At 43.1% G+C, this 12,812-nt stretch overlaps 1 long non-coding RNA gene across 1 annotated transcript; it reads left to right on the forward strand.

Annotated features, from left to right (window-relative positions):
* Window positions 1–3,696: 3,696 nt before the first annotated feature.
* Window positions 3,697–5,537, forward strand: LOC110496948. Its single transcript, XR_002469633.2, has 3 exons — window positions 3,697–4,375; window positions 4,586–4,799; window positions 5,000–5,537. It is a non-coding gene; the product is annotated as an uncharacterized LOC110496948 (long non-coding RNA).
* Window positions 5,538–12,812: the final 7,275 nt, after the last annotated feature.

The raw sequence follows: 12,812 nt of genomic DNA on the forward strand, positions 1-12,812 counted from the left end.
GGCCCTCCGATTTGACACACTGAACTCTATCTGAGAAGTAGTTGGTGAACCAGGCGTGGCAGTCATTTGAGAAACCAAGGCTGTTGAGTCTGCCAATAAGAATGTGGTGATTGACAGAGTCGAAAGCCTTGGCCAGGTTGATGAATACGGCTGCACAGTATTGTCTGTTATCGATGGCGGTTATGATATAGTTTAGGACCTTGAGAGTGGCTGAGGTGCATCCATGACCAGCTCAGAAACCAGATTGCAGAGCGGAAAAGGTACGGTTAGATTTGAAATGAGAGATTTGAAATGGGAGATTTGAAATGGTCTGTGATCTGTTAGTTAACTTGGCTGTCGAAGACTTTAGAAAGGCAGGGTAGGATAGATATAGATATAGGTCTGTAACAGTTTGAGTCTAGAGTGTCTCCCCCTTTGAAGAGGGGGATGACCGCAGCAGGTTTCCAATCTTTAGGGATCTCAGACGATATGAAAGAGAGGTTGAACAGGCTGGTAATGGGGGTTGCAACAATTGCGGCTGATAATTTTAGAAAGAGAGGGTCCAGATTGTCTAGCCCAGCTGATTTGTAGGGGTCCAGATTTTGCAGCTCTTTCAGAACATCAGCTATCTGGATTTGGGTGAAGGAGAAATGGGGGAGGCTTGGGCAAGTTTCTGTGGGGGGTGCAGAGCTGTTTACAGGGGTAAGGGTAGCCAGGTGGAAAGCATGGTTTTCCGTAGAAAAATGCTTATTGAAATTCTCAATTATCGTAGATGTATTGGTGGTGACAGTATTTCCTAGCCTCAGTGCAGTGGGCAGCTGGGAGGAGGTGCTCTAATTCTCCATGGACTTTACAGTGTCCCAGAACCTTTTGGAGTTTGTGCTACAGGATGCACATTTCTGTTTAAAAAAGCTAGCCTATGCTTTCCAAACTGCCTGTGCATATTGGTTCCTAACTACCCTGAAAAGTTGCATATCGCGGAGGCTATTCGATGCTAATGCAGTACGTCACAGGATGTTTTTGTGCTGGTCAAGGGCAGTTAAGCATATCCCAGTTTAGGTCACCTAACAGTACAAACTCTGTAGATAAATGGGGGCCAATTACACATAGGGTGTCCAGGGCACAGCTGGGGGCTGAGAGGGGTCTAAAACAAGCGAAAACGGTGAGAGACTTGTTTCTGGAAAGGTGGGTCTTTAAAAGAAGAAGCTCAAACAGTTTGGGCACAGACCTGGATAGTAAGACAGAACTCTACAGGCTATCTCTGCAGTAGATTGCAACTCCACCCCCTTTGGCAGTTCTATCTTGGCGGAAAATGTTGTATTTGGGGATCGAAACTTCATAATTTTTGGTGGCCTTCCTAAGCCAAAATTCAGACACGGCTAGGACATCCGGGTTGTCAGAGTGTGCTAAAGCAGTGAATAAAACAAACTTATGGAGAAGGCTTCTAATGTTAACATGCATGAAACCAAGGCTTTTATGGTTACAGAAGTCAACAAATGATAGCGCCTGGGAATAGGATTGGAACTGGGGGCTACAGGGCCTGGGTTAACCTCTTCATCACCAAAGGAACAGAGGAGGAATAGGATAAGGGTACGGCTAAAGGCTATAAGAACTGGTCATCTAGTGTGTTGGGGACAGAGAATAAAAGGAGCAGATTTCTGGGCGTGGTAGAATATATTCAAGGCAAAATGTACAGACAAGGGTATGGTAGGATGTGAGTACAGTGTAGGTAAACCTAGGCGTTGAGTGATGTTGAGAGTGATTTAGTCTCTGGAGGCACCAGTTAAGCCAGGTGAGGTCTCCGCATGTGTGTGGGGTGGGACAAAAGAGCTATCTAAGGCATTCTGAGCGGGATTGAAGGCTCTACAGTGAAATAAAACAGTAAAAACTAGACAGCAGTAGACAAGGCATATTGACATTAGAGAGAGGCATAAAGCAATCACATGAATTGGTCAGGAGAGCTAAGACAACAACGGATAAAGGGTGAAGAATGGGAAAAGCGGGTCAGTTAGGTACATACAGGAGTTCGAGGCTGGGGCCGACAGGTAAACAAAATGAGGTGTTATTGAAACAGTCCAGGGGGCATGTGTAACCGAGTGATCATAGGGTCAAAAGAGCAGCAATAGGTGAGTCAGGGTGCAGTTCGGTAGTCACTACTGCACTAGGTGAGCAGGGGACACAGTGTTCAGAAAAGCTAGCGGGCCGAGGCTAGTAGATGGATCTTCGGGGACATCGTAACTGAATAGCCTGTTGAGACTACATTGGGCGATCATGTCGGCAGTCCAGTCATCATCGGCGGGGCTCCGTGTCGACAATAAGGGGTTCAGGCCTATTGGCAAAGAAGGTATTGTAGCCCTAGAATTAGCTGGTATATGGGCCTAGATTGAGGCTAGCTCAAGGCTAGCTGGTGCTTGCTTCGGGACAGAGGCGTTAGCTAACAGTAGCCACTCGTTTCAGCTAGCTATCTGCGATGATCCGGAGTGATGATCGGGTGTAATGATCCAGAGCGACAGGAATCCGGTGATATGGTAAAGAGAAGTAGTGCGATATGCTCTGGGTTGATATCACGCTGTGCAGACTGGCAAGTGTTGTCCGAGCTAAGGCTGGCTGATGATGGGGAAAAAAGGCGAGGACCGCTAGCCGTGGCTAACAAAGACTAGTAGCTAGTTAGCTGGCTAGCTCTTGATGGAAGTCCTAGTTATAAGGACTAAAAATAGCAAATTGGGTGAGGCGGGTTGCAGGAAAGTATATTTAGTTCGTAGATAGAAAGTGAGATTAAGATATATACAAATAATTTTTTACACAGGATAAGACACGGGATAAGACAAAGACAGATACATTCGTCCTACTGCAGCACCATCTTGGATAGCATGATATACTGTAACGTGGTTCTAATCTAGATTATGGATTGATCATATACAAATATCAAACAGTTATTTTAACAACCGCAAAGCAATTTCATGTGGTGCAGCAACCACTGACTTGCTGCATTTTTCTATTTTTAAGACACTTGCTGGTAACTCGTTACTGGTTAGGACATCTCCTGAGGTGTCCTAAATATCTGTTGACTAGGTGAGACGCTTATGACTAAAGAGGTTAAACTTTTATTTTTACGCATAAGAGTAGGTGTAAAATGTCTCTATTCTCAGCACTTACGACCAATTTTCTACTTTGAGACGCTTCATGGCCCAGGTGTGGCCAATTAGTGGGTGCGGCCAACACATCTGAACACTTATCATTTGGCTATGACTGAGTTCATGACCTTTAGAATAATTAAGGTAAATTGTACAAATTTAACCTGATTGATTTGCTTAAAGAAATCCAACTAATTTGAATGGTCTTTTGGAAACACCAAATTGCGCATTCGTGCCCTAGGGTAGAACTCACGGAGGAAGATTAGACGAGCACCGCTACATCTCTCCTATTAACCTTGCCAGCTTTGAATACATCAAAATATGCACATTTTACTTTTTAAAATCAGTCTTTCCCAAACTTCCCATGTGCAACTATGCATTGGTAAAACATAAAACATTCTGAAATAATTTCTGGGCACTCTGGTGTTTTTGGCTCAGAAGGCATAATGGACCATGAGCGAGATTAGTTTCTTATAACGGAAACGTTCCTCCTGCTCCTCCCACCCACCCACCCCTCCTGCTGTCACATTATGATCTCACCCAATGACACCACGGCGCGCTTCACTGTTATAAAGACCTCAAACTGGCAGAGAATCCCCTCCTTGATGCACGGAGCTGGCGCCAGACTGGATCAGCGTTAACTATCTACACTCCTCGCTGAAAGGGACAAAGCTTTATGGGAGAGTGAAAGACAGAAAAAGAGAGAGGGGAAGGGAAAGAGAGAGAAAATAAGTAGGGAGTGAGAGAGGGAGAGAAATACAGATCTTTACTCCTCTGTTAAAGGGACAGAATCCACTAGGTTACCAGGGGCTGTGTACCAATGTTGTGACCCGGGTCAGGGTCTAAGTACATTGGTCAGGGATTAAGGGTCAGTGATCAGGTGATGTTTGGGGACTTGATGCTTTCCCCATTGGGTTGTCAGTCTCCGGTTTACACCATTGGGAACTGTGAGTAGGAGACAGATCAACACCGGAGTAGAGGCACCAGAAAACAAAGCCGCAACCCTGTGAAGAAGAGGTGGAAGAGGAGGAGAGGAAGTGACAGAAGCGACAGAAGCGACAGGAGGGATGTCAGCAGCGTGAGCAGCCCACCCAGGTCTCTGGAGGATGTGCAGAGTCAGTGTGTCATGGCCAACGTATGGGAGCGACAGAGGACCCAGTCACTCAACCAGGCCTTCGCCTCACCACGACAGATCATCCCTGCGCTGCCCTCAGACAAACTCAGCAAGATGCAGACGCTCAAACTGGCCATGCGGTAACAAGGTAGGCTACCTACTGTTATGATGATTATTTAATTAACCAATTAACCAATCAATTAATGGCTTATTTGAGTGGTTATATTTTAAAGTGTTTTTATGTCATAATTTGAGGTGCGAATCTTGGATAGCATTTTGGGCGGCAACGTCATTATAAAAGGTGCCAAAGAAATAATGATGATGATGATGAAGGCGATGTTGATGATTATTATTTTAGACTTCCTCCACCCCGTACTGAAGGGCAAGAGGATGGATCTGGATTTGAATGAGGGGCCTGCGTCTGCAGCATCCATCTGTGGTTATGTGGCCCACGAGCATCTGAGCTATGCCTTCTCAGCGTGGAGGAGGGAGGATGGAGGAGGGAGCATGGTCCAGGTCTGCTACATCACACTAGCTCTCACTCCTCACTCCGCTGTAGAGGCACAAACAGAGTAGGCTGGGGTTTTATTTCTCACAACTTTCTTACATTTGTTCTGTGATTAATGTACAACACACAAATAAAGTTCAATTACCGAATTACACTAATCAATGTTTATTGAACAATATATTTATTAACATGATTTAAATTCCCCCAAATATCAGACATGATAATTAAATAATGGTAACGAATCTAATTTCTTATTATCCACAGATGATCCAAGAGGATCCATACTGGTCAGGGGGTTTCACATGCTGAAACTGGACTGTGGTATTACAACAATACCAGTGTCACGACTTTGCCCTCTTTGGGTACAGCGAGCACCCCTCCCCCTGCACCAGCCCTTTTCTATGCACCATCCCCCTACCCCCCTGTCTCCTACACCTAGGCTGCTGTGGTCAGAGAGGTTGTAAATTCCTGGAGGAGATTTTCTCCTCATGGCCACAGTATAGAGAGAGAGAGTAAAGTTTCCTAAAGAGAACAAAGGAATTTCTTCCACCTCACAGAACTGAAGAACCGAACAACATTTATGTTCTGGAGAAGGTATAAAAGATCGGTGAAGAATCCAGCTACGAACTGGTCCGTTTGGTACAATTTTGTGAAACTCGTGGGAGGCAATACGGCCACATTACAATAACGCTGTTTATATAATAGCCTCAGATATGAGGCTTACATCTAATTGTTGAATAAGATGAATGAGTAAGGATGATACTGTTTGTGAAATTGTGTAATGTGATTTTGGACTGTTTAATGAAGGAAACTCCAATTCCCTTTGTTTAACTAAATCAGAGGACCGCCCATGAGCACAGTTATTGTTAGGCATCCTGGGACAGGCCCTTTTCTGCAATTCCGAATAAAACCCCCACCTTGAGAATTTCTCAACAGACCATGTTTCTCTCAAATATGAGACGACAAAGGTTGCAGACCAGCTTACCTCGATAACGAGAGGGCCAAGGTTTGAGACCAGACTGCTGAATCTTTTAACCATCCCACGTGGTTAAACTCTTAGACTATCGATACCGACAGAATAAGAACAAGTCTTTGATATTAATTACTAGTCTGCAGCTAGGAATTCGGTATCATTGAACGGGAAGACCGACAAACTCCGAAACATCTATTCTATAACGACATGAATGAATGTCACTCTGAACTATCCATTCTAACCAGGGGAGAGAGACAGAGAGGGCGGACAAACTCTCCAACAGAAACTGGCTTCTCAACAGAGATCCCGTCACACTGAGCGTAAATATATATATTGATTGCAATTGTTCCCGAATGAGTGAACGTTCATGTGCAAAGGATTAGCATTTAAATTGTTATAATTATCAACTGTGTGTTGTCTTATCTAAGTCAACCCCCACTTCCCTTTTGTACACCAAGCCGCGATGCCGGTTTATACCACTAGGGAAACTCCGTTATCATTTCCTTGTAACCATCTACTGTTTGTTTATGCATTTCTGTGAATTACTTAGTTAGTAAATAAATGATTTTAAGACAATTGATGTATGGATGACTCATAATGAAGACTGGGTTTGTGCAGATAACCAACAATTTACGACGTTTGGAATGAGACTGACGTGAGGTAAAATAAATAAATAATTCATTAAGAAGACTAATTGATCAGATATTTAAATATCTGAAAAGTTGTATTAGGAAAATTATAACTTTTAATCTGAATATTTTCCAAGGTGTCCCGACTTCCTAGTTAATTACACTTGCCTGATTAGTTAATCACGAAATGCTAATTACAGAGAATCTTTGATAAAAACTAAAAGTCTTCAGTTAATGATAATAAAGACACGACACCAGGAACAATACCAGGACTAAACAATTTTGAGTGCTACATTCAAAACAGTGCTGGAACACCTCATAACGACGAATGTTAGAGACATAAACAAAAACACTTTCTGTACATATCTATGGTTGGAGATATGACGGCAGGCTTCTGTGTGCATGGCTCCAACAAGCCATATGCCTTAGAGGGGACACATAGGACCAACAATAGGTCAAAAACCTTCAGTTTTTACACAGACTGGCATACTGCACCAAGTGTTTACACAGACTGGCATACTGCACCAAGTGTTTACACAGACTGGCAGACTGCACCAAGTGACCTCTACACTATTTCCCCCCATGGGGATTAGAAAAAGATGAAGTATCAGTTTTTGTATCTACAAGTTTATACTAAGTCACACTCCTTTTTTTCTCCTGGAATCTGAAATAACAATGTATTTATTGATGTACAACAGTGAAGAATGGGTCCATTTCTAAATGCATTTCTAGTTTGGTAGTGTCACGATCATTTAGAGAGGGATTGGACCAAGGTGCAGTGTGGACCAAGGTGCAGTGTGGACCAAGGTGCAGTGTGGACCAAGGTGCAGTGTGGACCAAGGTGCAGCGTACATTTGACCTTTTATTTAAATGACACCGAAAACACAACAAAATACAAAAAAGAACGTAAAGCTACATGCAGTGCAGAAAGCAACTACACACAAACAAGATCCCACAAACTAAAGGTGGAAAAAAGGCTGCCTAAGTATGATCCCCAATCAGAGACAACAATAAACAGCTGCCTCTGATTGGGAACCATACTAGGCCAACAAAGAAATAGAAACATAGATTTTCCCACCCAAGTCACACCCTGACCTAACCAAATGGAGTATAAAAAAGGCTCTCTAAGGTCAGGTCGAGTGTAATTATTTTATTTTTATAATTATTTTCTGAAATAGAAATGATTGCATGTTTGAATTTATATTTAAGTCATTTACCTGATGCTCTAATCCAGAGCGAGGGCATACACAGTAACAGGACTAATGTTTTAAAATTAGAGCCAAGCTGAAGTCATATTCCATACAGGACGCTGCCATCTAATAGTTCAAACGAATGGTTAAAACGAAACGGACTACATTTTTTTATTCAACCTTTTATTTTGACAGGTAGTCATGCTGAGGTACAGTGTCTTGCGAAAGTATTCGGCTGCATCTCTGATCAGTCTTCTCCTTGTATGAGCTGAAAGTTTAGAGGGACGGCCAGGTCTTGGTAGATTTGCAGTGGTCTGATACTCCTTCCATTTCAATATTATCGCTTGCACAGTGCTCCTTGGGATGTTTAAAGCTTGGGAAATCTTTTTGTATCCAAATCCGGCTTTAAACTTCTTAACAACAGTATCTCGGACCTGCCTGGTGTGTTCCTTGTTCTTCATGATGCTCTCTGCGCTTTTAATGGACCTCTGAGACTATCACAGTGCAGGTGCATTTATACGGAGACTTGATTACACACAGGTGGATTGTTTTTATCATCATTAGTCATTTAGGTCAACATTGGATCATTCAGAGATCCTCACTGAACTTCTGGAGAGAGTTTGCTGCACTGAAAGTAAAGGGGCTGAATAATTTTGCACGCCCAATTTTTCAGTTTTTGATTTGTTAAAGAAGTTTGAAATATCCAATAAATGTCGTTCCACTTCATGATTGTGTCCCACTTGTTGTTGATTCTTCACAAAAAAATACAGTTTTATATCTTTATGTTTGAAGCCTGAAATGTGGCAAAAGGTTGCAAAGTTCAAGGGGGCCAAATACTTTCGCAAGGCACTGTATTTTAGAACTACAGCTTTACCCTTCTAGCTATCACTAGAGCACATCAACATGCTGTAGGGTTGTTCAACAGGTCTTAACCAGTGTCTTAAACTTGTCAGTTCAATCTGAAATGGAAGCCAATTCCCTATGGAGTGCACTAATTTTGACCAGGGCCACATCGGGCTATTCTATAGGGCCTGGCCCTTGCCAAAAGTAGTGCATTATGTAGAATGCCATTTTGGACATGTTGTTTGTTGCGTTATGCCATTTTCTTCACGGTCTCAGAGAGAGGGAAACATGTTGCTGGTATCCAGCCCTTCTACGTTTGTATAGGTGCTACATTGAAGGCTTTAGTAAAGCAGAGAAAAGTGTTCATATTAGTTAAATAATTATAGATTTGGAAGTGACTGTGTTGTGTGCCTTTCATAAGTTTGTGTGGTAGAGGATAGCAGTTGTAATTGTAGATGTGGGTGGTCATTGTGTGATGTACTGTATGTCCTCAAAGACACCTCCCCAAGTCACCTGAGTGGGTGTGCTGTTACATTGTTTACCAGGAAGTTATTATTATACAATCTGGACGGTTTACACAGGGAGGGGGAGTGCAGAGTCATTTCAAATATGTTGAGCCACAACCCTCCCCTCACTTCATGTGAGGAACAGAATGGAAAACAGAGCTGAATACACAGGTGACAAATAGATAGCTAGGCCTACTGTTAGGTGTGTGTCTATCTAATATGATTGATGATGTGCTTTTTTGTTAAGATAGAATAAGACTTAGGACCTGCAGTAGGGTTTGTCAGTTTATTTCGGTGCAGCAAAACTTAACAATACTTCCCTTTCTTGCAACGACCGAAACATTTCTCAGGATAAGTGTCTGTCAAATGACCAAAGTGTAATGTCTGAGGCATCGGGTGGGTGGAGTTTGCACATTTGAGACCATTCCATTGGTTCTTAAGTGAAATCTCTTGCGAGATGAGTGAAGCACATGGTCTGTAGTCCTTACCTACTCTCCACTCAAGTAGTTTCCTCATTCATTGAACGGGTGTTTTCACTGCAGTCATAAGAATGGAATGTAGACAAACAGATGTCTTATGATGCTGTGTGTTTTCAAGAAAAAGAAGTGGAGGCAGAGAGAAAGAGGAAGTGTTATACTTTATGAAAGAAAGAGTTAGGCTAAAACAAAGAATGACTCCTCCTGGGGTCCAGCAACATTAAGGCAGTTATATACAAGTTAAAATATTACATCTCATCACATTTCATAACACTTTTCACAACACATTAAGTGTGTTCCCTCAGGCCACTACTCTACTACCACATATCTGCAACACAAAATCCATCTGCATGTGTGTGTGGAGTGCGTGTCTTATCATGTGTGTGTGTGTGTCTGTGCCTGTGTGTGTGTGTGTCTGTGCCTGTGTGTGTGTGTCTTCACAGTCCCCGCTGTTCCATAAGGTGTATTTTAATCTGTTTTTTTTTGCATCTGATTCTACTGCTGCTTGCATCAGTTACCTGATGTGGAATAGATTTACATGTAGCCATGGCTCCATGTAGTACTGTGCCCCTCCCATAGTCTGTTCTGGACTTGAGGATTGTGAAGAGACCTTTGGTGGCATAAAATCAAATCAAATGCTATTAGTCACATGCACCAAATACAGGTGTAGACCTTACAGTGAAATGCTTATTTACGAGCCCCTAACCAACAATGCAGTTAAAAAAAAAATACAGATAAGAATAAGACAAAAGTAACAAGTAATTAAAGAGCAGCAGTAAAAGAACAATAGCAAGACTATATACAGGGGGTACCGATACAGAGTCAATGTGCCGGTTAGTTGAGGTAGTATGTACGTAGTACATGTAGGTAGAGTTATTAAAGTGACTCAGCATGTCTTGTGGGGTATGCATGGGTGTCCGAGCTGTGTGCTAGTAATTTAAACAGACACCTCAGTGCATTCAGCATGTGTCACGAATATCACCGAAGTTGGCTCCCCTTCCCATTCGGGTAGCGCTCGGCGGTTGTCATCGCTGGTCTACTAGCTGCCACCGATCCCTTTTTCCCTTTTCGTTTGGTTTTGTCTACATGTTTTCATCTGTTCCTTGTTGGGGTTTTGGGGTTGGTGTTATTTAAGTTTGATTAGCCCGCTTGTGTTTGTGCGGGCTTGTTTCTGTTATGTAGAGGTGTTGTTGTGATTGTGGGGTTTCCGCTGTCCGGTTAGATACCAGTGTGTATTTTAGGTGGAGTGTATTTACGCCTGTGTTCGGCGACACCTATTTGTACTTTTGGTTGGACATTAAAGCGTGTTTTTTCCGTATCCTGGCTCTCTGCGCCTGACTCCACACCCAGTCACTCTTTGAACGTTACAGCCTGTCAACACTTCTTACAAAGACAAGTAGTGACGAAGTCAATCTCTCCTCCAATATGAGCCATGAGAGATTGACATGCATATTATTAATGTTAGCTCTCCGTGTACATTTAAGTACCAGCCGTGCTGCCCTGTTCTGAGCCAATTGCAGTTTTTCTAAGTTTTTCCCTCTTTGTGGCACCTGACCACACGACTGAACAGTAGTTCAGATGTGACTAAACCAGGGCCTGTAGGACCTGCCTTGTTGATAGTGCTGTTAAAAAATCAGAGTAGTGCTTTATTATGGACAGACTTCTCCCCATCTTAGCTACTGTTGTATCAATATGTTTTGACCATGACAGTTTACAATCTAGGGTTACTCCAAGCAGTTTAGTCATCTCAACTTTTTGAGGTGTTTAACCATCATAGTGTGAAATACAGTTTTACTGCCGCTGTTACTTTTCAAAGTAATAATTCCCTAAATCTCGATGCAGGGTTGCAGTGAAAAGATAAAGACAAGACAGATAGATGCGTGCTGTGTTCTACTCTGACGCCTGAAGGTTGATTTGATCATTTTTTTAAAGCAGTTGCGTGTACTGTTCACGTGAACGGGGCATGTTGAATCCCAACGAATCAATCCTGGATGCTCGCGTTGCAAAGAAAAAAGAGCAGTGACAGCCACGGCTAGCGGAGAAGCTGAAGAACTGGAAAAGCCTCTCGCTTCATTCAAGTCTCTTGTATGGGAGCATTTTGGCTTCCCTGTCAAATACGATGACGGAAGAAGGGTGGTGGACAACACCATTACGGTGTTTAGGCATTGTGCCACAAGAAAGCCATATGATCATGGAAATCCATCGAGCATGGCCACACATTTAAAGCGTCATCAGCCTGGTGTGTCAGTGACGGGAGCCAACTCAGCCAAGAGACACAACTTCTCACTGCCACATTTAAGCAGTCCTTTGCTGCAGAATCAGACCGAACTAAAGCCATCACCAAATCTATTGGGATGTTTATCGCTGCAGACATGAGTCCATATTATGTTGTGGAAAACAAAACTTTTAAAATACGGTGAAAGTGCTTGAGCCACGCTACAAAATCCACAAATTCTCCAAGGGATCCTCTGTTGCCCTCACCACAGATGGGTGTACCTCCAGGGCAATGGAAAGCTACTTGACTGTGACTGCTCACTACAGCACAGAGGAGTGGGAGATGTGAAGTCCAGTGTTACAGACACACCCCCTCTATGAGAGTCACAAAGGCACAAATCTGGCGCAGGTACTGCTAGGAGCAGTAGCAGAGTGGAAGCAAGAGAAGCACAATAACAATATCCCAATCACCACAGATAATGCCAAGAACCAAGTAAATGCAGTGATAGAAGCTGGATTGGGGCCACAGATAGCTTGCTTTGCACATGTGATCAATTTAGCATCCTAAAGGGGAATCTCAGTGAACCAGATGGACCGCCTCCTTGGGAGGATCAGGAAGGTGGTTTCCTTTTTCCACCAAAGCCCAAAAGCCACTCATGTGCTTAAGACCAAGCAAGACCTGCTACAGCTGTCGACCCACAAGCTCATACACCATGTCACAACAAGATGGAACTCCACTTATGACATGTTGGAGAGCTATCTTGAGCAGCAGGCAGCTGTATACTCTGCACTAACAGACAAGACCCTGAAAAAACATAAAGACATTGTCATCTTGTCTGATGATGGCGTGGAAGTGGCAGAGGAGGTCCTCCAGGTGCTCAAACCCCTCAAAACGGTTACAACCCTATTGAGCACTGAAACTGCACTGTCTGTGTCCATGATCCTACCTCCTGAAAACAAGGATTCTACCATCTATGGCCCCAAGTGAGGAAGACAGCACCATCACTAGAGATGTCAAGTCTGCAGGCAAGACGTTTGCCAACACCATCAAAGAGGATAATATTTTATTTAAACATTGAAAAGTTCCTTGCTTGTGTGTGTTCACGCTTGTGCGTGTTCTTTAAGTAAGAAATGGAAAGCAAAGTTATATTAGTCTCTCTTTTTTTGTTGCTGATCCTAAAAATGGTCTGATCTGTGACTAAAAACCGTGATAAGATCCGAACCGTGAGTTTTGTGATCCATTGCA

Source organism: Oncorhynchus mykiss, chromosome 18 (genome assembly GCF_013265735.2).
Source record: "Oncorhynchus mykiss isolate Arlee chromosome 18, USDA_OmykA_1.1, whole genome shotgun sequence".
NCBI classification, from domain to species: Eukaryota; Metazoa; Chordata; class Actinopteri; order Salmoniformes; family Salmonidae; genus Oncorhynchus; species Oncorhynchus mykiss.